The following is a 26,362-nucleotide window of genomic DNA, read 5'->3' as shown; positions in this document are numbered from 1 at the left end:
TGGATAGACGATGCTAGTGATGGTCAGACGGGAGTGAACTTTAGGGACTTGCATCTACCTCTTCTTCTCATTGCAGAAGCAACTCGAGAGTCAAGCATCTCTCCAACTGGGTGCAGCTTCCCCAACTCTGTGGTTCATCCCCACCAGTGCTTGGGCCTGTATTCAGTCTTCTCCTGAACCCTGCTGTATTCAGTCATTCATGGTTGACTGTAAACCTCCAGATATATTTGGAATAGCTCTGCCACCTCCAGTGTCGTTCAGATAGGTTTGCACTCACACTACTAGCCCATTCCCTGTTACATAGAAACATAGAAGATAGAAGTAGGAGTAGGCCATTCAGCCCCTCGAGCCTGTTCTGCCATTTAATGAGATCATGGCTGATCATCCAAATTCAGTACCCTGTCCCTGCTTTCTCCCAATATCCCTTGATCCCTTTAGCCTTAAGAAATATATCTAACTCCTTTTTGAATATATTTAATGAATTACTCCTACCATATCTTTAATATTCAGTACTTATTGCCCACCAAGTATCATGTTGTTTCTCACTCGAGTTATTCAATGTATATCATCTGAAATGAATACTTCAGCCACTCAAGCAGGGGATTTCTGATTGGTTCCTCTGTTAGAATAAAATTTTGCTGGACAAGATTTTGCTGGAAAAGACACAAACAACAAATTCGCTGACTGGGACTAATTGAATCACTGCACAGTGAGACATGCCACGCTTACGCATGGCTGGAACAAAGTTCATCTCGTGTCCTGACTGGGACTAATTGAATCACTGAGGACTAACAAGGTTCACTGGTATCCTATCATCGAACTAATCACTTGTATCCTATTATCGAACTAATCACATTCCGCCGGGGAAAAAGACGGAACGAAGACCTGAAGAGGCAGAATTGGCAACACAAGTGTGTAAGCTCCTGACTGGAGGAAAATAACGATATGCGCTAATAAACGAATTGATTGGATGAATGTAAATGATCTAAAACCAACTTCTTGGAATTGTATATAAGCTCGGCACGTACTACAATCGGGGAGAAGGTGCTCTCGCAGACCGCGTGGTTGCAGACGCTTCTCCCAGAGCTCTGTCATTTAATAAAGTTGTCTCTCTTACTCAAAGTCTAGTTTCCGAGGAATCATTTTTCCTACAACAAATTGGCACTGCGAGCAGGGTGCCACGGAGCTGAACAGTCGTTCGAATCAGTGACCAGGGTGAGTAGTCAGATTTTTGACCGCCCATAAATCAGAGACACTCGACAAGGCGACTGAACGGCGAAGCGGCACCAAAACGAATCTGGAACACAGACTGAGTGGGTAAGAGACACTACTTGATTTGTATGTGTGTATTTGTATTTGTGTAATAGTAACTAAGTAACTAAGAAAAACCTCGGATCAGGAGGACACTTGTCTCAGACACCTAGCCTCAGGCCAGTTGTTAAGAGGGCAAATGCCCCACGCGAAGGCCAGGATCATGAAGTAGGTGCCGAGACGCCAAGGTGTTCCAAAGTCGTGATACTAGTCGAGTACGGTTAACATTTTTCTGCATTATATCATGTTGCTAAGTGAACTAGGAGATTATTAGTGTCGTTGTTGTAGGACCCTGATCAGGTAAACAGACACCGGGGAGGGGTAGAAACCCCGTCCAACAAGCAAGCGTTACACGTCCGGGCAGTTTGAGAGAAAGACAAACCCGGACCTCTGAGAACGCTGGCATAGAGTGCGACAAGAAGCTCGGGTATTCTCGGAAGGAAAGAATAGGGGGGCTCTCTAAGGAACAGATCTCCAGACACGAAGGAACGATCGGTGAAGCAGCGGCGATGTCAGGTGAGGAAGTTAAGAGGGGACCTTCGGGCTCCCTCACATATTCTTATATGACAAACCGACAGTTGTTAATTAAGAAGATGCAGAAAGACGGGTGGGATGTGTCACAGACTTTAGAACTCCAGAGAAGCTGGTTGACTAAACAGACAAAGGATAAAACCAAGAAGGCAAGAGTGTTATTAGTACACCAACTAGCAGGACTCATTGAACAAGTAAACGTAATAAAGAAAGTTGCACAAGACAAAGTACAGATGGTTACGGAACTAGAGACAAAGGCAAAATGTCAAGCAAAGATTATAAAGGAATTAGAGTGTAAGGTATACGAGGGGGGGGGCAAATGGGGACTTGTCCAGACACCACCTCCCTTCCCCCATATTACAGTGCAGAACCAACAGCCCCTGCAGGCGAGGGGGACGTTGAAATAGTCGAGATGGCTCCTGTGAGTCGGGGCGGGACATTGGCTAATCCCACCGCCAGTACCCAATAAAGGCGGAGGCCAGGAAGGCAGTCGTGGACATAGTGAAGGGGCTAGTAGAAAGGGATATCCTGAGGAAAACCACAAGCACTACTAATTCCCCCACATGGCCAGTAGAGAAACCTGATGGGAGCTATAGGTTGACTATAGACTATACGGCCCTCAACAGGGTCACTCCTAAATTACACCCCATCGTTGCCAGCCCCTCAACAATTTTGAATGGGCTATCCCCTGAACAGAAGATATTCACCATTTTAGACATAGCTAACGGATTCTGGGCACTCCCATTAGATCCGGAATCACAAGAGAAATTTGCATTCACAGTAGGGGATAAACAATATACGTGGACCCGATTGCCACAGGGATTCCATAATAGCTCAGCTATTTTTCACCGCGTCATGAGTGATATCCTAAAACAGATAGAAGTACCTAAAGGAAGCACTATTTTGCAGTACGTCGACGACATACTAATAGCCTCGGAAACGAAGGCAGACCATCTGGCAACCCTATATTTAGTACTAAGGGCCCTAGAGACGGCTGGCCTCAAGGTAAGCCCTAAAAAAAAAAAAGCACAGATAGGAAAAACTCAGGTCCTATACCTGGGATATCTAATCTCCCAAGGACTTAAAGAAATGCCACAGGACAGGAAACACGCTGTCCAGGGCATGCCGAGCCCCGTAACAGTATGCGGAGTCAGGAAGGTACTGGGGCTCTTTAATTACAGTCGAAATTTTATCCCGGGGTTCGCTAAATTAGCAGAACCTATACAAAGATTAGTGAAAGGGAGTAAACCTGCGTTGGAACCGATAGATTGGGGACCGGAACAAGAGGAAGCTTATACTCAACTAAAGTCTGAGCTAGTATCAGCCCCAGAGTAAGGACTTCCACATACATTGCAACAATGAAGAAGGGTTTTACACAGCAGTAGTTACACAGGATCATGGGGATAAAAGAAGGCCCGTCGCCTACTATTCCACAGCGGAGGGACCGGTAGTCACAGGGCTCTCCCGGTGCATAGCTGCATTGGATTGTGCGGCTTGGGCAGTAAAGGTTAGTGAGCCGAGAGTAATGACAGGAAACATTATATTGCACACTAAACACACTCTGGTAGAGATGCTGAATACCGGGAAATTAAGATCCGTCTCGAACATGAGACGTGCCAAGTGGGAGGCTGTCCTCCTCCCTCCGAGTAAAGCAGTAACCATTGTTAGAGACACGGGGGAGAACCCAGCAGAAGGAATACTGGGAACTGGGGAGCCCCACAACTGTGGGGACGTAGATATGAACCTGGAAGAAGATAGGATAAAAGACACCCCTTTAGCGACAGCGGAAGAGACGTTGTACGTAGATGGTTCACGCAAGTATATAGATGGGCTGCCCCGAACGGGGTGGGCGATGGTTAATGGCGAATTAAAAACCGTAGAGTCAGGACGGATTGATGGAGGCCTATCGGCCCAAGTAGCAGAGCTAGTGGCTCTCACCAGGGCACTAGAGTTGTCAGAGAATAAAATCGTGAACATTTACACAGATAGTAGGTATGCCTTTGGGGTGGTCCACGATTATATGACTGCATGGGGTAGGAGGGGATTCATTACTACGGGAGGCAATCCCATAAAACACCAGCTGAGGATAAAAGCCCTCCTAGAAGCTAGCAACAAACCCCAACAGGTAGCAGTAATTAAGATTAAGGCACATCAGAGGGAACCGGACCGGACTAGCCCGGACTGGTTAAATCACCAGGGGAACCAGGCTGCGGACCAAGCAGCACAAAGGGCGCTAGAGCAAGAAAGGATTGAAGAAGTACCAATAGCCGCTGTGAGCAGCTCCGAGGATGAGATAAGTATTGACGAACTCCATGAGGACACCCCCGACGTCGAAAAAGGTACGTGGGAAGAACAAGGCGCAAAGCGGGGAAGCAATAATATCTGGCGAAAGGATAACAGGGTAATGGCCCCCAAGTGCATTCAAAATACGCTATTAGAACTCCACCATGGGCTTGTACACTCAGGGAGAGAAGTGATGATGGGAAGCCTCAGCAAAGAATGGTGGTGGAAGGGGATGGGAAGAGATATCGCGAGATACTGCCATCGATGTATCACCTGTGCGCAGTATAACCCCGGGCGACCCATAAAGGTCAAAATGGGACATCAACCAAGGCCACGAGGGCCCTGGGAGCACATACAAATAGACTTCACAGGTCCCCTTCCACCGTCACATGGCAAAACATACTGCCTCGTGGTCATAGACCAATTCACCCGCTGGGTAGAGGCTTTCCCCACGCGAAATTGCACCGCTTTGACGGTTGCCAGAGTCTTAGCTGAAGAAGTAATCCCCAGGTGGGGAATACCAATTCAAATGGACTCTGATCAAGGTACCCACTTTACCGGGAGTGTCATAAAAACGGTATGCCAATTAATGGGAATTAAACAAAAATTCCACATCCCATACCACCCTCAAAGTTCGGGCATGGTGGAACGAATGAACCGAACCCTTAAAAATGCATTGGCAAAGGCAATGCAGATGTCGGGGAAAACCTGGACTGAAGTATTGCCCATTATCCTAATGAAGCTGCGAGCCACTGAAAACCGAACGACAGGCTTGACCCCTTATGAATTGATGACAGGAAGGACGATGCAATTGCCAGAAGGCATCATAACAGGTGGGGCCGATGTAGGCCCTTTAAAAGATAGACTAAAACGATACGTTCTGGAACTTAGCACTCAATTAAAGGAGATGCGAAAGAATGTCCACGATAATCAGGAGGACAAGGATCGGGCACAAGAGCTCACAATGACGGCTTATGTTCCCTCAGCAGGTAGTAAAATCATGGTGAAAACTCTGCCCAGCAAACCAGGGTTTGCCCCAAAATGGAGTGGGCCATATGAAATCATAATCAGTGGGGATACCTGTGCCTGTCTAGACATAAGGGGTAAAGGAGTATGGAAGCATTGGACACAATTGAAAGTATATAAAGACAACTGACTGGCTACTTTCTGAATCTGTTTTACAGGTGATCTGCATACCCTTTGTCATAAAATTTCTGTAAAGACTGGACTGATATTAATCATGTTTAGAGTATTATGGGTAATGGCGTTATTGTATATTGTCACGGGAAGCGCGGTACCCCATTTACGTAAAGAGAGAGGATTGCATGTAAATACCTTTCTGTATATGTCATATGTCTATGCGGAAAAAAATGGGCCAAAGCTCCTGCTGGATGTGCGCCCATGTGCCCACCCATACGGGGGGAGGAATCCCATTAAGGCCTATCCCCTTTAAGGTAAAGGAGATGGTAGGGTGGTTATTATACTCTAATACCACCTGGAATAAGGAGGATACCATACAAACCCAAAATAGCTTGAATCCAGATCAGCTGGAACATGAGTGGAAACGGGCAGGGTATAACCCCACGAACTTTAAAGGATAGTTTCATCCCCAGTACGATAATCGGAGGTATCCAGAAGAGCTATTAGTCAGCACAGGGGGAAAACTAAACAATGCAGAGGGGGAAGTCTGCTTGGTAAACTATGACGAGACAGGGTTAGTGGTTGGATGGAGTAAGTGCAAGTATAATTACACTTTAACCAAAACCAGTACTAAACCACCAGGTGCCCCAGAATGGCCCTACGTGGGAACGTTTAATTTATCCGAAGTGCTAAACCGGACTAGCAATCTACCCTGGAGGGGAATACCTGGGATCATGTACCAACTTTGGAACAAATTTGAGGCCTATAATAATACCTATTTCATTTGCGGATATAAGGCGTATCCATGGCTTCCACGAACCTGGACTGGGTCATGCTATATAGGATACGTAGTACCATACATCCATCATTTATCCTCCCTAACCCACCACTACGGGTACCAGTCGTTATGGCAACCAGCCAAGCGTGTTAAGAGAGCTATTACGGAAACCGAAAGATTCTGGACTATAGCATTCCCCTGGTACAGAACAGGAAAAATAGCAAGGGAATCCATAAACATGGCAGCAGTGCTCGAACAAATAGCCAACGATACGGCTGAGTCCCTGAGAGAAATGAGTGCCGAAATGGTGGCGATCCGGACCACCGTCTTACAGAATAGGATAGCCCTAGATTATCTGTTGGCGGCGCAAGGAGGCACCTGTGCCCTGATCGGGACAGACTGCTGTACATATGTCCCAGATAGCTCCGAGAATATCACGAGCCTAGCAAATCATATCCAAGAAGAAGTAAAGAAGCTCCATCAACCCACAAGCACAGGGTGGCTTGATTGGTTGCTAGGGAAAACCGGGTGGGGAGCGTGGATGATGCAAGGGATAATAATAATAGTTGTAATTTGTATGTTGATATGTTGTGCGCTGAGCCTTATAAAGTTGTGTTGCCAAACTGCTATGAAAACCGCGATGCCGATCGCCTCTATTGAGGAGGAACACACCAACCTGCTACCAAGGGACGAAGAACACCAATACGACACTGTCGAAGGAACAACCGAACCCCCGGACATAAGCCAGTGGCTGTAAGCACCGATGAAAGGGGGACCGAGGATGGTCATCTGGGAGCATATGAATCGTGCTCCAGGACCAAGAGAAGGGACTGTTAGAATAAAATTTTGCTGGACAAGATTGCTGGACAAGATTTTGCTGGAAAAGACACAAACAACAAATTCGCTGACTGGGACTAATTGAATCACTGCACAGCGAGACATGCCATGCTTACACATGGCTGGAACAAAGTTCATCTCGTGTCCTGACCGGGACTAATTGAATCACTGAGGACTAACAAGGTTCACTGGTATCCTATCATCGAACTAATCACTTGTATCCTATTATCGAACTAATCACATTCCGCCGGGGAACAAGACGGAACGAAGACCTGAAGAGGCAGAATTGGCAACACAAGTGTGTAAGCTCCTGACTGGAGGAAAATAACGATATGCGCTAATAAACAAATTGATTGGATGAATGTAAATGATCTAAAACCAACTTCTTGGTATATAAGCTCGGCACGTACTACAATTGGGGAGAAAGTGCTCTCACAGACCGTGTGGTTGCAGACGCTTCTCCCAGAGCTCTGTCATTTAATAAAGTTGTCTCTCTTACTCAAAGTCTAGTTTCCGAGGAATCATTTTTCCTACAACACCTCACACTTCCATGTCTTTACTCATGTGGCTACTGCCAATTTATGATTATGAAGGATTGCCGAGTCAGTCTGTTATTTTTAAACACTCATTTCTTTTTACCCTTTTCCTCCCTTAACTTAGGTTGTTGCACTCATAATTCAGCTAACCACCTTAGACCCAGTATCTGAAGTGTGATGCGCAGCCACAGACTACAGTCGTACTGCTAGCTGCGCACTGCTCCAGACTGCAATAATGCTAACCAGAAAGGAGCCGTGCATCAGCGTCCAGGCAAACATGGCTACCAGGAGACACGTGCGGAACTCCACTCCCGGGGCTGCTGATATCTACTTCTCAGTTATTCCAAGACAAGAGTATATGACTCGCTTTACTGAATATTGGGGTTTTGAGGATTTCTGACATTTCCCCGTAACAGAACCGGAGAGACATCACTGTCGACCTTTACGAATTGCTTTTGTTTATTTATGCCTGGAATTTCTGCTAGAGGTATTCTTGATTGACTGCCATAACTTTGGCAAAACCCCGAGGACCTCAAACCTGGCATTAAGCTCATGGTCTACAGAGCAGCAGTGATACCCGCCCTGCTGTATGCCTCAGAGACATGGACCATGTACAGCAGGCACCTCAAAGCACTGGAGAGGTACCACCAATGCTGCCTCCGCAAGATCCTGCAAATCCATTGGCAGGATAGGCGCACCAACGTCAGAGTTCTTGCTCAGGCCAACATCCCCAGCATCGAAGCTCTGACCACGCTCAATCAGCTCCGATGGACGGGTCACATTGTCCGCATGCCCGATACGAGACTCCCAAAACAAGCGCTCTACTCGGAGCTCCGGCACGGCAAGAGAGCCCCAGGTGGGCAGAGGAAACGCTTCAAGGACACCCTCAAAGCCTCCTTGAAAAAGTGTAACATCCCCACCGACACCTGGGAATCCCTGGCCCAAGACCGCACAAAGTGGAGGAGAAGCATCCGGGAAGGCGCCGAACACCTCGAGTCTCTTCGCCGGAAGCAAGCGGAAGCCAAACGCAGGCAGCGCAAGGAGCGCACGTCAACCCAAGCACCCCACCCACCCGCCCCTTCAACCACCGTCTGCCCCACCTGTGACAGAGACTGTAGGTCCCGCATTGGACTCATCAGTCACCTGCGAGCTCATTTTTAATGTGGAAGCAAGTCATCCTCGGTTCCGAGGGACTGCCTAAGAAGAAGAAGAAGAAAACCCCGAGGGGGGTGGTGGAATGGCACGGACAACTAAGAATGGATCACCCACGAGGGTGGGCTCTGTTATTTAGCCAATAAAATTGATATACCTATCAATTCATCCAATGAAAAGCGACGAGTTAGGAAAGTAACTATAGGTTTTTATTGGCTAAATAACAGAGCCCACCCTCGTGGGTGATCGGATACAACAAGGAGGAATGCCAGCCAGTCGACTACCTTTATACCTGGGCAGGTAGGTGGAGTCATGGGCGGAGTCAGCAGTGGTCAGCCCAGGTATATCAGCGTGACAAGAGGCGACCTCGTATAGTGATACAACAGTGTGAACAGTGATAACCATAGAGTAACGATATAACAGTGATAACTATACTGTAACGATAGTGAACGATAAAAGTGGTTTACCACAATGTTTATGCCGTTTCTCTAGGATTTCTGCCGTCCCCCTGAAAACACGGCGGGAGATCGGGAGAAGCCCATGGAAATTCTCAGCCCGGCAGTTTATGTTTCAGTTTTTCCTATTTTACTTTCTTCAAGCTACCCAGTACAGGAAACTTTCGATTAACCGGCCCCTAAATAACCGGAACGCTCTATCCACCAGCAAAATTCAGGAGTCGGTTCAGGTAACTTTTTTTTACTTTTAGTTACTTTTTTTACTCCATTTGTTGCTGTGCAAGGGTGTAGCTGAAGCTGTTGCTAAGCTACAGAGACGCTTGCAACTTGTGCCGATTGTTTTGAAGCTGCAACAGGGTTTGTTGCTTTATACGGAGCTCTGAGCTTCGTATCTTTTACTATAGCGTTCGGTTATCCGGAATTGTTGATGAACTGGCAACACGTCGGTCCCGTCCGTGCCGGATACCAGAACGTTTCCTGTAATACAAATCTTTTAATGTCAAAGAGGGCAGCAACCATTCCCCTGGCGAGTGATGGCCATGCTGTACACAGCCAAGGCCAATCCACACAAGCATGTTTCCAGCTAGACTCAGTGGAGAGTGATAAGGAGCAAGATCCTCTTGCTAAATTTTACCTACCCAGCCCAAGGATACCAAATCTAATTAAGGTGGCTGAGATTAAAGAATCTTACAGCACAGAAGGAGGCCATTCGGCCCATTGTGCCTATGCTGGTTTTTTGAAAGCTCTATCCAATTAGTCCCACACACCCCCCACTCTTTCCCTATAGCCTGCAAATTTTTCCTTTTCAAGTATATATCCAATTCCTTTTGAAAGTTACTGTTGAATCTGCTTCCACCACCTTTTCAGGTGATGGCAAAGATATATATATATTTTTAATGAGAGGGAACAAATTAATTTTTAGACTGGGTATACCAGCGCAAGACAGACAGACATAGAGGATCTCATTATAAAACCGCCATAAAAGGATTCAACAATACTGTTACTGTATTAGCGATGGAAACTTCAGGCTGAATTTTGCCGGTGCTCAGAGGCCGGATTTGGAGGCGGATCCGCTGTCAAAATCGCAAAGATTGACAGCGGGTAGGAAACCCGCTGTCAACCCGCCTCCACGCGAGTCTCCCAGGTGTTGGGTCTCTCTGCGCAGAACTGACCCGACACCAAGCAGTGGGGGAGACAATTTAAATCATTAAATGGCTTGTTAACATCCAATTTAATGGTATTTTGAGCCTACCGTGTAATTTTATGTGCTCTCCCACGGGCTACCCACTGCTCGGGGAACACGCCAGCTCACCCTTGCGCGAGTTGAGTCTGCTCTGATTTATCCGATAACCTGACAGCTGCAGAAGTGGTATAAAGGATATCATGTTGCAGCTGTTCAGAAACTGTTGGTTACTGCATTTGTAAGACATATAGGGGGGAAAATTCAGTTGTTTGCACCTCCCGTTAGCGCCTTAAGAGGGCGCTAATGGGGCGCAAAGCAACTAGCGCCTGGACGCGCCGCTCGCGAAATTAACTAGACATTTTGCGGCGGCGCTAAACACAACCGCCACAATCTCCTGTGCTGGCAGATCGTGACGTCAGTCGAGTGTGCAACGCCCCGGACCGGATATTGAGTCGCTAGCAACGACAGGTTGAGGGGAGCGTTTTGCAGTCAGGAGGGGACTGGGGGAGTGCTATTTAAAGGCAACCGCTTCCTGCCTTTTTTTGTTGGTGACATTTTTGCACCACGCATTCTGAGAGAGAGAGAGAGAGACAGACCTCTGGAGAGATTCAACGTTGTGTGAAGGAGTTTTGGGTACTGAGCAGCACTTTGCAGGTTCATTTTGATTTGCCCTTCCTTGTATCTATTTAGAAGAGACTGTGGGGGCTGCACTCTGAGCTCTTTCCCTGGGTCTCTCCATTGTTCTTTCCAGCAGATTTGATGTACAGGTCTCTCCAGGCCGAGATTCAAGGCTGCAATGAGCAGGATGTGGATGGAGAGCAAAATCAACCCTCCCCTTTAAGATAAAAACAGAAAATGCTGGAGAAACTCAGCAGGTCAAGCAGCATCTGTGAAGAGAGAAACAGAGTTAACGTTTCAGGTCGATGACCTTTCGTCGGAACTCCCCTTTAAGAACTGGCCGGCGCCAGTGTGTCTGTGCTCCATTGCTGACTGACATCACATGTGCTTCGCCAGCGCTGTGAGTTAGCGCCTCGCTCCTCGGCCTTTGCGCCTTAAGACAGGTGTGAAGCACCTGATTTAGTGCTCCAATCACCTCCAGGGGCGATAAAAGCCAAGTTTGCCGTCGGAGGCGATAATTAGCGCCAGGCGCTAAACTTTGTGTACGGCCGATAATGGCGCCCCAAACGGGGCGATACTGAATTTTTCTCCCATAGAGATTTCTTTAGCTTGCAAGGGGGCAAAATTGGGTCGCGCCCCATTTAGGGCGCTACCTTCGCCGAGGAAGTTAGCGCCCCCGTGCCTGTAATTCACTGGTAGCGCCCCAAGAGGGAGGCGGGGTGCTACTGGAAGTGCCCTGCCTCCCTCTTGGGGCGCTGCGAGTGAATATAGCAGCGCTATGTGCAGCAGCGCCACACTCTGCGGCACGCCATGCCGCGGTGCTGCAGGTCTTCCTTCCCTTATTAAAGGGGAGGGGCCTAGTGCAGTGCAAGCCAGGGCCCAGCTGGACCACCATGGATTGGAGTGCTGGCAAAAGAGCCCGGCACTTAAGGGAAGTGCTGGGCTCACGGAGTGCAGCCGGTACCCCACGGGGGCTGCACAGGAGGCCGGGGACGGCAACGGGGGCACGTGCTGGCAGGTGGCCAGCAACAAAAATGGCTGTCGGCACCTCCCCTTTAATTTGCGCCGTACCGGTCGCAGGTAGGCTCCCCTGACCCTGTCGGACATAGCGTCCAGCAGTAAGTCAGGGGGCGCGACCAATGATCGTGGCCGGGGCGTGAGGGGGGCGCTGCACATGGCGATGATGTCATTGTTGGAGGCGCAGCGCCACGGGACACTAACGGTTACCACCACCGCTAACCTCCCGCTGAAATTCGTGGGAGGCATTAGCGGCACCGCGCCCAGGCGCTAGTTGCTTTGCGCCCCGTTAGCGCCTTCTTAGGGCGTCAATGGGAGGTGCAAGTCAACTGAATCTTTCCCCCCCAAGTGTTTAGAGCCAAGTCTCTATCAAGTGCCACCTCATTGGAACATCCTCTCTCACCACTGACAAATCGCTTCTGTCATCTCAACTGCAGCTGCCATCTATTCCAGCAACATCGGTGCCTTTGAAAAAAAATCACACCTTGGTCCTCTGAATCCTTCCACAATCAGCCCCAACACCAACATCACTAGGCATACCAAAATAACCACCACCACCAACATCACCACCACCACCAACCATCTCTGCCATCACCTGATGCTGCACAGGGCATCAGTACCTGACAACATTGCTGCCTGGGACACCTGCAATGGCCTCACCATGGCCAGATTTACTTCACTTGATGCTGTAAACCCTGGCTGCCACATGATGCGCCAGGATGACACCACCACACACCAGCACCATAAAGCATCCCTATAATGTCCAAGCCATTCCTTTCACACTCATCACAATAGCAGGGTGGCCGGGGGAGGGGGGGGGGCGGAGTTATGTCTCAACATTCACTGGAACTCACTAACACACTTCTCAAGGTTAGCACAGATCTGTCCAATAAGATGAAGTGTTGAAAATATAGATTTCACTGTATGACAACACATTACCAGAAACTTCACATGGACATTGGCTAAACCTCTCAAGTGCCCACCCTTGTGTGTTGTTAGTTGGTATGCTTGCAGTAGAATGAGGGTGAGTGTGAGGGGTGGCTAGTGAGATGGGGAAGTGATAATGTAGATAGAGAGGGATGGGTGGAGTTGCAAGGTAAGTTGGTATGAGTAAGGATGTGCAGGAGTAGGGTAGGGGAGACAGAGTGATGGGGATGTGATGAGTGGCACAGCAGGGTGTGTTTGAGTGTGGCTTTGCAGTAACGTTTCGTGATCTACTGAGATCATTGAAAGGTTGGCGCCACTGCAGCCTGGGACTCCTGATGACATCCCAGCTTGTGTCCTCCTGTGCAATGTGCAACCAGACTGCGTTGGTCTCCTGGGGAGGTCTCTTCCGCTCATGGGAAGGGAACAGAATCTCCCCGCGTGCTGTGACTCCTTCCATAAGCATATGGAGGGAGTCATGCGTGAGCCTGGGTGCAGACGTGCACCTTTGTGCAGTGCTTGTCAGTGTTTGCAGCACCTCAATGCTGCAGAACATGGACAGCACAACTGTCAAAATCAATGTGGCCGTGGCCCCTTTAAGGAAACCGGCTGATGACGCGTCATCAAGTGACATCATCAGACCCGCTTCCTGTTAATTGGCCTAGAACCCCGCAGGGCGGGCTTAACAAGCCCAATCTACAGAAAATCATTTTCAGAGAGCGGCTGCAGACGGGTGCGGGACCGGAACCCGAACCCGCCAACCAGCTCTCCCGCCGCCATCCTGCCTCCGCAGGGAAAATCCTGCCCTTCATGTGCCCAACACATATATAGCAATGGGAATTTTTCCTTGCTAAAAAGCTACTACATTATATTAATTATAGTTTCTGGAATCTTCCCAACTCTATATCAGAGTCATCATCATTGGATATTAACTAATACTCTTGCAGTTAATCATGTGTCTAAAGACAAAGCATGAAGAGTAAAATCATAAATTGTTTTAATGACTGAGTGTTTTTCTACGAGAACATGACAGGGGAAAATTCTCTTCTCATGAGCTTAGAGCTGTAGCACGACAGACTGTGGGCACGAGCCACTGTAAAACACAATTCTTGGCACTCAAGCTTGTGGAAACATATTTGAGTGGTCAGCACTTGAAAAATACAGGATATGTTATTAAACACAGCAAGAGGAAATCGGTTCTAAAACTTTCCATAATACCCTGCAGCACATGCAGCATTAACTCACTAATCACTGAATGGCTTGGGCAATATGTTTTTTTTTAATGGCCAGGTGACAGAGAGGAAGATTGACCTGGACAACTCGGAAACTCAAGTGGTGGAGGACCCTGTGACCTGAACAAATGTTTGCAGGTTTGAGTGCTAGGAGTAAGTTGCAATTTTGACATCAGGTGACTACATGAAGCTAGAACGTCTACCAGGAATGACTTTCCTCCCTGTCCTCCTCTGCAGGCTTTGATTTCTGGCTGGACTACAGATTCTCAACTAGCCATTATTCACCTGCAAGCCTTGACAGTGAGTGCTGGTGGGCTACTTGACTACGGAGGAGATCACAGCCTGATCTTGTTCTCATCCAACGTCCACACACAAACATATCCAGCTGGAGTTTTTCTTTTGTATGGGGGTCAGGAACAGGAACACTGGCTACTATTCCCCTTCCTGACTCAGAGGCACTGAAGCTAAATGTAGTTCTGCTACCACTGCCCCGGCTGAAATCAACTACCTCAGAATAGGATGGGGATCGAGTCTGGGGCCTTTCCAGTTTTTATGGCTGAGACTGTGAATTGGAAGTTCCTGGGGGGAGAAATTGAGTTGCGCCCCCTTTGAGGCGCTAACTTCGCCGGGGCGCTAATTTTAGTGCCCCAGCGGCCGAAATTGAGTGGTAGCGCCCCAAGAGGGAAGCGGGGCACTACTGGAAGCGCCCCACCTCCCTCTTGGGGCGCTGCGAGGGAATATCACGGCACGTCACGCCGCAGTATTGCAGGCCTTCCTCCCCTTCTTAAAGGGGAGGGGCCTTGCGCAGCGCGACCCGGGGCCCAGCTGGACCACCGGGGATCGGAGTGCCAGCAAAAGAGCCCGGCACGCAAGAGAAGTGCCGGGCTCATGGAGTGCAGCCGGCACTCCGCCAGGAGAGGGGGTGGGGGGGGGGGGGCAGGTCAGGAGGCCGGGAACGGGAGCAGAGACAGGTGCTGGCAGGCGGCCAGCAGCAAAAATGGCCGCCCGGCACCTCGCCTTTAAATGGTACCGCCCCGGCTGCAGGAAGGCCCCCCTGACCCCGTCGGACATGGCGTCTGGCGGTAAGTCAGGGGGCGCTACTGAAGATCGCGAGCGGGGCACTGCGCATGGCGATGATGTCATCGCCGGCGGCGCAGCGCCGCGGGGTGCTAATGGTTAGTGCCGCCGCTAACCTCCCGCTGAATTTTGCGGGAGGCGTTGGCGGTGCCGTGCCTGGGCGCTAGTTGCTTTGCGTCCCGTTAGCGCCTTCTTAGGGCGCTAATGGGAGGCGCAAAGCAACTGAATTTCTCCCCCCTGGTGTCTGGCTTCGCCGGTCGAATTATGATGGAGCGGAACTCCTGTCAGCCCTTGAAACATGACACAGACTCTGTCCTAAATTTGTGGGGTGGAGGCATTTAAATACTCAGGGTAGATAATCTGTGCCTGTAAGGGCACATGCGAGGAGTCTGCTCCAACAGCAGATTGGAGGCCCATGAAGGACTGAAGAGAAAGAGGGCAACATTTAAAAAAAATCTCCTAAGGGAGCTCAATGCCACTGTTGGGAAGGTCATTTGTACACAGTGCGGAATGCTGGTGGAACTGGGTTCAGCCCCAGATCGCAGCTCTTTGGTTGGCAGTGCGTGCGTCCTCTCTGGCCCTTGGAATTTCACGGCCCATATCTTTATTTCAAAGCCACTGGGGAAGCCTCACCGAAGCATGTCCCATCAATTAGTGACACGCTCCTTGGACAGGTTGAGGCCTTGTAGACAAGCGGTCATTTTTATTTTCCAATTTTATCGCCTCTTCAATTGAAAGCATTGATTTGTTTGCTGCAGTCTAATTTCAAGGACGTCCGACACTCTCAGGGAGCATGCCTAAGGGGGCAATCTTTAAATGTCAGCCTTACTAGTGAGTGTTAACAGGCTACTTGTCCATTACAGGTTCTGTACTCACCCGATATCAGCACAAGCACACTTTCAGCAGGGGTCACTCGGTACCGATCAGGAGCAGAAGCCTTGATCCTATTTTCTTTCCCTATTCCGGGGCATTAACAACAACAAAATCTTGCATTTATATAGCACCTTTAAAGTAGTAAAAAGTCCCAATTCACAGGAGCGTTATCAAACAAAAGTTGACACCGAGCCATATAGGAGATATGAGGACAACATTGGTCAAAAAGATAGGTTTTAAGGAGTGCCTTAAAGAAGGAAAGAAGTAGAGAGGCAGAGAGGTTTGGGGAGGGAATTCCAGACTTCGGGCCCAGGCAGCTGAAGGCTCAGCCGCCAACGGTGGAGTGATAAAAATCAGGGATGTGCAAGAGGCTAGAATTGGAGTGGGGTTACAGAGATAGGGAGGGGTGGGACCCTGACAGGTGAGTATTTTAAAATTGAGGTGTTGCTGGACCGGGAACCAATCTAGATCAGCTAGCACAGGGATGATGGGTGAATGGGACTTGATGTGAGTTAGGATACGGGCAGCAGAGTTTTGGATGAGCTCAAGTTTACAGAGGGTACAAGGTGGGAGGATGGCCAGGAGAGCATTGGAATAGTCGAGACCAGAGGTAACAAAGACATGGATGAGGATTTCAGCAGCAAATGAGCCGAGGCAGAGGCGGAGACGGGTGATGTTACAGAGGTGGAAGTAGGCAGTCTTAGTGATGGAGACGATATGGGGTCGGTAAATTAGCTCAGGGTCAAATAGGTTGTGAACAGTCTGGTTCAGCCTCAGACAGTGGCCATGAAGAGGGATGGAGTTGGTTGCTAGGGAACGGAGATTGTGGCGGGCACTGAAGACAATGGTTTTGGTCGTCCCAATATTTAATTGGAGGAAATTTCCGCTCATCCAATACTGGATGTCAGACAAGCAGCGTGACAAATCAGAGGCAGTGGAGGAGTTGAGAGAGGTGGTGGTGAGGTACAGCTGGGTAACCTGAGCGTACACATGGAGCCTGACATTGTGCTTTCGGATGAGGTTGCCAAGGGGCAGCATGTAGATGAGAAATAGAAGGTGGCCAAGGACATAACTTAATGCCAAATAAAGCTCCTCTTAACTTCAGCATGGTTGAGATCTGCCAATTGAGAACAAACCGGGGATCAAACTTTTAGCCTTCCTCATCTGTATGGCTCAGTTACTATTTGATAAGCTGCCCGAACTAAAAAAAAACTGAATACCGCCCAAAATGTGCTACACAACTAAGCCAGCAGACTTGCTGCATTGATGCTTGTACCTTTCACAAACACCATGTCAACAGAGTGTAGCGATTCTATCCATTTGTAAACCAATGTAACTCTCAGAAAAGCAGGAATTATGACAACAACGGTCAATAGCAGTACTCACTGCGGCCGATGGTGCACTGCTACTCATTATACACCTACACACAAATAAACTGACGTTGCAAAATAATGAATATTTTTAGAATCTTTGAATGTTGCTCCCACCGTATTGTTCATGGCACGCTGGGAGGGCGCGGAGGTTGCAAACCGGGATTGCCAGGACCAGTGGTATGTGAATGACTGCTGGCCCATTGAAGGCAGCATGACATACTCGAGGGGAGCAGGCCAGTGCCTGAGCAAACTCGGCCTTTTGAGCCCCAACTATGCAGCTGCAGGTAAGTAGGGAGGCTGTAGTGGAAAGTCAAGACCACCCAGGACATTTCCCCACAGCAATCACTTGCAATGAATGCTGAGCAACTGGTATGCTTCCCAGGAACACAGACTCATTATAGAGAACAACCCTCATCTATATTGCAAATGCACTCAAGTTAATGCAGGGGCTCCCAATAACATAAGAAATAGGAGCAGGAGTAGGCCATACAGCCCCTCAAGCCTGCTCCGCCATTCAATAAGATCATGGCTGATCATCGACCTCAACTCCACTTTCCCGCCCGATCTCCATATCCCTTGATTCCCATAGAGTCCAAGGTGGGAACTTCCCACCCACACTTCCCTATGCTTAGTTGGGTCGGAGTGATCATAATATGATTGAATTCTTCATTAAGATGGAGAATGAAGTAGTTGACTCAGAGACAAGGGTCCTCAATTTAAATAAAGGAAACTACGATGGTCTGAGGAGCGAGTTGGGTAGGATTGAGTGCGGAATGGCGCTCAAAGGGTTGACGGTGGATAGGCAATGGCAAACATTCAAAGACCGAATGGATGAGCTACAGAATTTGTTCATCCCAGTTTGGCGTAAAAATAAAACAAAAAAGGTGACTCAACCGTGGCTAACAAGGGAAATTAGGGATAGCATAAGATCCAAGGAGAGGTCATATAAATTGGCCAGAAAAAGCAATAATCCTGAGGATTGGGAGCAGTTTAGGAGTCAACAAAGGAGGACAAAGGGATTAATTAAGAAAGAGAAAATAGAATATGAGAGTAAGCTAGCAGGGAACATAAAAACTGACTGTAAAAGCTTTTATAGATATGTGAAGAGAAAAAGATTAGTGAAGTCAAGCGTAGGTCCCTTACAGTCAGAATCGGGGGAATTTATAATGGGAAACAAGGAAATGGCAGACCAACTAAATGCATACTTTGGTTCTGTCTTCACAAAGGAGGACACAAATAACCTCCCAGAGATGCCGGGGAACATAGGGTCTGATGAAAGCGAGGAACTGAAAGAAATCAGTATTTGTAGGAAAATGGTGTTAGGAAAATTGATGGGACTGAAGGCCGATAAATCCCCAGGGCCTGATGGTCTACATCCCAGGGTACTTAAGGAAGTGGCCCTAGAGATAGTAGATGCACTACTGATCATCTTCCAGAACTCGATAGACTCTGGAATGGTACCCATGGATTGGAGGGTAGCTAATGTTACCCCACTATTCAAAAAAGGTGGTAGAGAAAAAGCGGGGAATTATAGACCGGTAAGCCTGACATCGGTAGTGGGGAAAATGCTAGAGTCTATTATAAAAGATGTAATAGCAGAGCACTTGGAAAGCAGTGACAGGATCGGACAAAGTCAACATGGATTTACAAAAGGTAAATCATGCTTGACTAATCTACTGGAATTTTTTGAGGATGTAACTGGTAAAATAGATAAGGGAGAACCAGTGGATGTGGTGTATTTGGACTTTCAGAAGGCTTTCGATAAGGCCCCACACAAGAGATTAGCATGCAAAATTAAGGCACATGGGATTGGGGGCAAGGTATTGACTTGGATAGAGAACTGGTTGGCGGACAGAAAGCAAAGAGTTGGAATAAACGGGTCGTTTTCTGAGTGGCAGGCAGTGACTAGTGGGGTACCGCAAGGATCGGTCCTAGGACCCCAGCTGTTCACAATATATATTAATGATCTGGACGAGGGAATTGGATGTAATATCTCCAAATTTGCAGACGACACAAAGCTGGGCGGGAGGGTAAGCTGCGAGGAGGATGTCGGGAAACTCCAGTACGATTTGGACAGGTTGGGTGATTGGGCAGAAACATGGCAAATGCACTATAATGTGGATAAATGTGAGGTTATCCACTTTGGTGGCAAAAACAGGAAGGCAGATTATTATTTGAATGGCAATAGATTGGGAGAAGGGGAAGTGCAAAGAGACCTGGGTGTCCTTGTGCACCAGTCGCTGAAGGTAAGCATGCAGGTGCAGCAGGCGGTTAAGAAGGCAAATGGTATGTTGGCCTTCGTAGCAAGAGGGTTCGAGTACAGGAACAAGGATGTCTTGCTACAGTTGTACAGGGCCTTGGTGAGACCACACCTTGAGTATTGTGTGCAGTTTTGGTCACCATACCTGAGGAAGGACCTTCTTGCCATGGAGGGAGTGCAACGAAGATTCACCAGGCTGATACCTGGGATGGCAGGAATGACGTATGAGGAGAGATTGTGTCGATTGGGCTTATACTCACTGGAGTTTAGAAGATTGAGAGGGGATCTCATCGAAACGTATAAAATTCTGTCAGGTCTGGACAGACTAGATGCAGGAAGGATGTTTCTGATGGCCGGGGAGTCCAGAACCAGGGGTCATAGTCTAAGTATAAGGGGTAAGCCATTTAGGACTGAAATGAGGAGGAATTTCTTCACCCAGAGAGTGGTGAACCTGTGGAATTCTCTGCCACAGAGGGCGGTGGAGGCCAGTTCATTAAATATATTCAAGAAAGAGTTGGATATGTTTCTTGAGGCTGAAGGGATCAAGGGATATGGGGAAAAGGCGGGGACAGGGTACTGAGTTTGGATGATCAGCCATGATCACATTGAATGGCGGAGCAGGCTCGAAGGGCCGAATGGCCTACTCCTGCTCCTATCTTCTAAGTTTCTATGTTTCTATGTTCATCAGCTGCAGAGTATGCCTCACGCCTCTGTATCCGACAATATAGGGCGCCAACTCTGATTGGCCGTATTCCTGAAGGTTTCATGACATAACCTTCTGCCTCCAACCATCTCGCTCAAAGAGCCTTTTGTTTCCATCTCCAATATTTTTATAATTAATAAACAAAAATACTCAAAGAAATTGAATAAAACACAAAATTCTTTTAATGCCACTATGATTTTTTTCTCCTGGATTGCTTGCAGCATTGTCCTGGAGATTAACCCTTAATTCCTGGAAACTCCAGGACAATTCTGGAGGGTTGGCAACCCTAGCCCCAGCAGCCAAAGAACGACAATGTTTCAGACACCATGGGCTCCAGTAAGTCATGAAACATCTTTGAGGATTATTACAATGTATGTCAGTTCTAAAGAACTATGAGGTGAAATCAGGCATGAGCCATTTTACATTATTCAGACACTGTATTTGAATTCACCATCAGCAAAAATCCAAACCACTGCAAGAAAATGACATCTCATTTAAAAAAACTTAAGGCACAGTCAGTCTGCCTTACTGTGAACTGGAAGGACAGCATTCATACAGGTACTGAAGCAGAGTAAAGGGGTCCAATTCATTTACAAACACAGCCCTTCATTAAAGTGAGGCTGCAGATGAATTGCCACTGCAAGGTGCCTTGATGTGAGAAGTCGTAAAGCATGTAAATAAATGCATGCCTCTGCTGACAGATGCTCACTTCTCTTGCTACATTCTCACCAAAATAGACTCCCTAATTTTCGTTCCTTCAAATATTTCCCTCATTTCTCCCCCCCCCCCCCGCCGCTTCACTCCCTTCCCTCAAACCTTTGCAACTAGTCCAATCCAAAGGCATGTAACGAGAAAGGAATAATTAGCAATCTTGTTGTACGATGCCCCTTGGGTCGGAGCGATCATAATATGATCGAATTCTTCATTAAGATGACGAATGAAGTAGTTGACTCAGAAACTAGGGCCGTCAATTTAAATAAAGGAAACTACGATGGTCTGAGGAGCGAGTTGGGTAGGATTGATTGGGGAATGGCACTCAAAGGGTTGACGGTGGATAGGCAATGGCAAACATTCAAAGACCGAATGGATGAACTACAGAAGTTGTTCATCCCAGTTTGGCATAAAAATAAAACAAAAAAGGTGACTCAACTGTGGCTAACAAGGGAAACTAGGGATAGCATAAGATCCAAGGAGAGGACATACAAATTGGCCAGAAAAAGCAATAATCCTGAGGATTGGGAGCAGTTTAGGATTCAACAAAGGAGGACAAAGGGATTAATTAAGAAAGGGAAAATAGAATATGAGAGTAAGCTTTCAGGGAACATAAAAACTGACTGTAAAAGCTTTTATAGATATGTAAAGAGAAAAAGATTGGTGAAGTCAAGCGTAGGTCCCTTGCAGTCAGAATCGGGGGAATTTATAATGGGGAGCAAAGAAATGGCAGACCAACTAAATACATATTTTGGTTCTGTCTTCACAAAGGAGGACACAAATAACCTCCCAGAAATACCACGGAACATAGGGTCTGATGAAAGGGTGGAACTGAAAGAAATCAGTATTTGTAGGGAAATGGTGTTAGGAAAATTGATGGGACTGAAGGCCGATAAATCCCAAGGGCCTGATAATCTACATCCCAGGGTACTTAAGGAAGTGGCCCTAGAAATAGTAGATGCATTGCTGGTCATCTTCCAGAACTCGATAGACTCTGGAACAGTACCCATGGATTGGAGGGTAGCTAATGTTACCCTTCTATTCAAAAAAGGTGGCAGAGAAAAAGCAGGGAATTATAGACCGGTAAGCCTGACATCGGCAGTGGGGAAAATGCTAGAGTCCATTATAAAAGATGTAATAGCAGAGCACTTGGAAAGCAGTGACAGGATCGGACAAAGTCAACATGGATTTACAAAAGGTAAATCGTGCTTGACTAATCTACTGGAATTTTTTGAGGATGTAACTGGTAAAATAGATAAGGGAGAACCAGTGGATGTGGTGTATTTGGACTTTCAGAAGGCTTTCGATAAGGTCCCGCATAAGAGGTTAGCATGCAAAACTAAGGCACATGGGATTGGGGGCAAGGTATTGACTTGGATAGAGAACTGGTTGGCGGACAGAAAGCAAAGAGTTGGAATAAACGGGTCGTTTTCCGAGTGGCAGGTAGTGACTAGTGGGGTACCGCAAGGATCGGTCCTAGGACCCCAGCTGTTCACAATATATATTAATGATCTGGATGAGGGAATTGGATGTAATATCTCCAAATTTGCAGACGACACAAAGCTGGGTGGGAGGGTATGCTGTGAGGAGGATGTCATGAAACTCCAGTACGATTTGGACAGGTTGGGTGATTGGGCAGAAACATGGCAAATGCACTATAATGTGGATAAATGTGAGGTTATCCACTTTGGTGGCAAAAACAGGAAGGCAGATTATTATTTGAATGGCAATAGATTGGGAGAAGGGGAAGTGCAAAGAGACCTGGGTGTTCTTGTGCACCAGTCACTGAAGGTAAGCATGCAGGTGCAGCAGGCGGTTAAGAAGGCAAATGGTATGTTGGCCTTCGTAGCAAGAAGGGTCGAGTACAAGAACAAGGATGTCTTGCTGCAGTTGTACAGGGCCTTGGTGAGACCGCACCTTGAGTATTGTGTGCAGTTTTGGTCACCTTACCTGAGGAAGGACGTTCTTGCCATGGAGGGAGTGCAGCGAAGATTCACCAGGCTGATACCTGGGATGGCAGGAATGACGTATGAGGAGAGATTGTGTCAATTGGGCTTATACTCACTGGAGTTTAGAAGATTGAGAGGGGATCTCATCGAAACCTATAAAATTCTGTCAGGTCTGGACAGACTAGATGCAGGAAGGATGTTTCCGATGGCTGGGGAGTCCAGAACCAGGGGTCATAGTCTAAGGATAAGGGGTAAGCCATTTAGGACTGAAATGAGGAGGAATTTCTTCACCCAGAGAGTGGTGAACCTGTGGAATTCTCTGCCACAGAGGGCGGTGGAGGCCAGTTCATTAAATATATTCAAGAAAGAGTTGGATATATTTCTTAAGGCTAAAGGGATCAAGGGATATGGGGAGAAGGCAGGGACAGGGTACTGAATTTGGATGATCAGCCATGATCTCATTGAATGGCTGGCGGAGCAGGCTCGAAGGGCCGAATGGCCTACTCCTGCTCCTATCATCTATGTTTTTATGCATTTCCGTGGTTACCGCCATCGCACAGGTTCCAGCGCAATGGTTGGGGCTTTATAATTTGCCTCAGTACCCCAACAGGGTTCCTGCCCTTCATCACTATTAAGTAACCTCTGCTGGAAAGTTCATGAATTGAGAGAAGGCAGAATAGGGCTCAGTTGTGAAGCCTTCTCCTCTCTCCCATAATCATATAGCCTTTCTCACTCATTGTTTAGACTCACGCATTAAGTAGGATCACTTGACCAGGCAGGCAAATGCCACTGCACATGTAACAATGTGAGAAATCTTCTGGAAAGCAAAGGAGAAGAGGAAGAAAGAGAGAAAAGTGGAAAGAAAGACCAGGAAATGAAGTTCAGCAGGGGGAGAAATTAGTTCTGACCCTCTCGTGTCTGTTTGTTTCTGTTCTCACGACTGAGATTGCCCAAACTTGCCCTTTAGTGGCCAAACTCATCATTTTCATACCAAGCAACTTGGACCTACTGCCAATATAGATCAGTACCAAATCAGCAGTGGGGACACAAAGTGCTGAATTCTGTTTGTTTTGAATTTAGGGCTCATGCTTGTTGGTCCATCATTAAAGACCAAAATGTCAACTTTCATAGAATTACATAGAATTTACAGTACAGAAACAGGCCATTCGACCCAACTGGTCCATGCTGTGTTTATGCTCCACACAAGCCTCCTCCCACCTTACTTCATCTAACCCAATCAGCATAACCTCATATACCTTCCTGCCTGGCTTCTCCTTAAATGCATCTATGCTATTCGTCTCAACTACTCCATGTGGTAGCAAGTTACACATTCGAAACCACTCTCTGGATAAAGAAGTTTCTCCTGAATTCTTTATTCACCTATCTATATTAAAAATTCATTTGCCATTTACACGCCCATTCTGCAAGTTTAATAGCGTTTTTTTGTATTTTGTCGCATTCTTCCTCGTATTAACTATATCCCGCCAATTTGGTGTAATCCTCAAATTTTGAAATTGCGATTTCCGAGTCCAAATCGTTTATGTAAATGTTGAACAGTGGTCCCAGCACCGAACCTTGGGGACCACCACTTCCCACCTTCTACCAATCTGTGTAAATACCTTTAACCCCTGCTCTCTGTTTCCTGTTTTGTATCCAGCTTGCTATCTATTCTGCAACATATCCCCTAACTCCACATGCTCTGACCTTAGTCATGAGTCTACTATGCAGTACCCTATCGAAGGCCTTTTGAAAATCCAAATATATTACATCTACTACAGTAACCTTATCTACACTTTCTTTTTCAAACAATACAGAAAGAGGAGCCGAAGTGTGGGATTGCTGCTTTCTCATTGGTGTTGGCATTTACACAAGAACCATATCCAACTTGCTCCAGGTTAATTTAGAATCATTAAAAAGTGAGCTGTACTGAACCAGTTTGGGATCTTTCTGTACCCCAGCTACCCCTACAAAACATCTGGAACATGGTCAAATATCTTCATGTCTTGTTAATGGTAAATAAATTCATTTGTTTAGCCATTTGTCCATGTGTTTCAAATAATCTGCAAGAAGTAGCTTAAATTTATCATAATTTGAATTTAAATATTTAAATGGAAAATGAACAACCATACCTCAGGAACTCAACACTGTGCAGACTATTGCAGTGCACTGTACCACTGGGCAGTCAGTTGCCATCAAAGTCCACAGATTCAGTCACCACCTCAAATGATGTGATGCTCAACCTATTTAAGAAATAAACATAAACACACAGTATCAGATCTTTATTCTGATGAAAGGTCATCGACCCGAAACGTTAACTCTGTGTTTCTCTCTCCACAGATGCCGCCTGACCTGCTGAGTGTTTCCAGCATTTTCTGTTTTTGCTTATGAGATCTGTGTACTCCCTTTGAAAAATTCAAAAAGCCTTTAGGGTATTGGTTGCCTCTGATCTGCCTGAACTGGGTCAGAGCTATTCCCATTCCAGTAACTTACTCTGCTTCAGCGCAAAATGATGCCCGGCAAAGAATTAAGCACATTGGTAGTTTCAGCTGAAGCCTCTGCTGATATTCACTGGTTGTCCTTGACTACAGAACAGGACCCTCCGGCATGACTGGCTGCTCAGTTGTTTACATCAGACATAAAAAATGTGGCTGTAGCATTCGTGCGTCAACCACATTCCCAATTAAAGAAACACTTAAGTCAATGTAATATAAATCAAGCTGTTTCACCTAACCTTATGCAACACAAGTGAGATGTCTTAAGTTGTCACGGGTCTATTCTTCACAGCATGCCTCCCACATTTCTAGCAATGGGAGCTGAGCATGAACATATAATTAGTTCTATTTTCATTTTTTAAAAGTTTGATTTATATCCCATCCACTGTAATTTTAGATATTTTTTTTCTTTGAAACAATGATCTCTCAGACTGGCTCAGGAAGGAGGGAGGGACTTACGGAAAGAGAGAGGGAGAGACGCAGAACTAAAAATATGAAATGGAAAAGAATGTGTGGTTTAGGCAGTGGAATTTTGTGGTAATCAGCGGATCGAGACACGGGCAGCAACGATGACAGATAGCTAGCTGCGCTGTCAAATTATTCATCAAATATCAAGCACTGCAAGACTGCAAAACATTTACAATCTATCTAACACTTCAAAGATATTCGATGCCTTTCTACACGTAGATGTAATTTAACGTACCTTCTGTGTGCATGTTTACTAGAAGGACAGAACTTTTGTCATGCTGATTAGAAATTCCTAGAATGCAAACCATTTTTGCTGCTCTTGAAATTTCTCAAAAACAATTTAAAAAAAGGAACGACAGTACTCTCCCACTCACATACACATAACGGGGGGGGGGGGGGGGGGGACATTTCTGCTTTAGGTACAATCGGAAAATTGCGCCCAAAATGCGCTTGAAATTG

General features: G+C 47.0%; 1 protein-coding gene across 10 annotated transcripts in view; it reads right to left on the bottom strand.

The window, feature by feature from the left end:
• The window catches only part of lhfpl2a (LHFPL tetraspan subfamily member 2a), a 211,441-nt gene that overhangs the window by 60,972 nt on the left and 124,107 nt on the right, over positions 1 to 26,362 (bottom strand). For 9 of the 10 annotated variants that reach the window (XR_015077645.1, XM_085982357.1, XM_085982339.1 and 6 more), the window contains 2 exons: positions 25,073 to 25,183; positions 15,951 to 16,031 (listed from right to left, as the gene is read on the bottom strand). The gene's annotated coding sequence lies outside the window, so the exon portion shown is untranslated. The remainder of the gene's footprint in view (positions 1 to 15,950; positions 16,032 to 25,072; positions 25,184 to 26,362) is intronic. The other variant, XM_085982350.1, reaches the window with a different exon arrangement.

The sequence above is a fragment of the Somniosus microcephalus genome, chromosome 1 (assembly GCF_052327205.1).
Source record: "Somniosus microcephalus isolate GS21.2 chromosome 1, FLI_Smic_1.0, whole genome shotgun sequence".
In the NCBI taxonomy this organism is placed as follows: Eukaryota; Metazoa; Chordata; class Chondrichthyes; order Squaliformes; family Somniosidae; genus Somniosus; species Somniosus microcephalus.
This window is presented reverse-complemented; position numbering and strand designations above follow the sequence as displayed.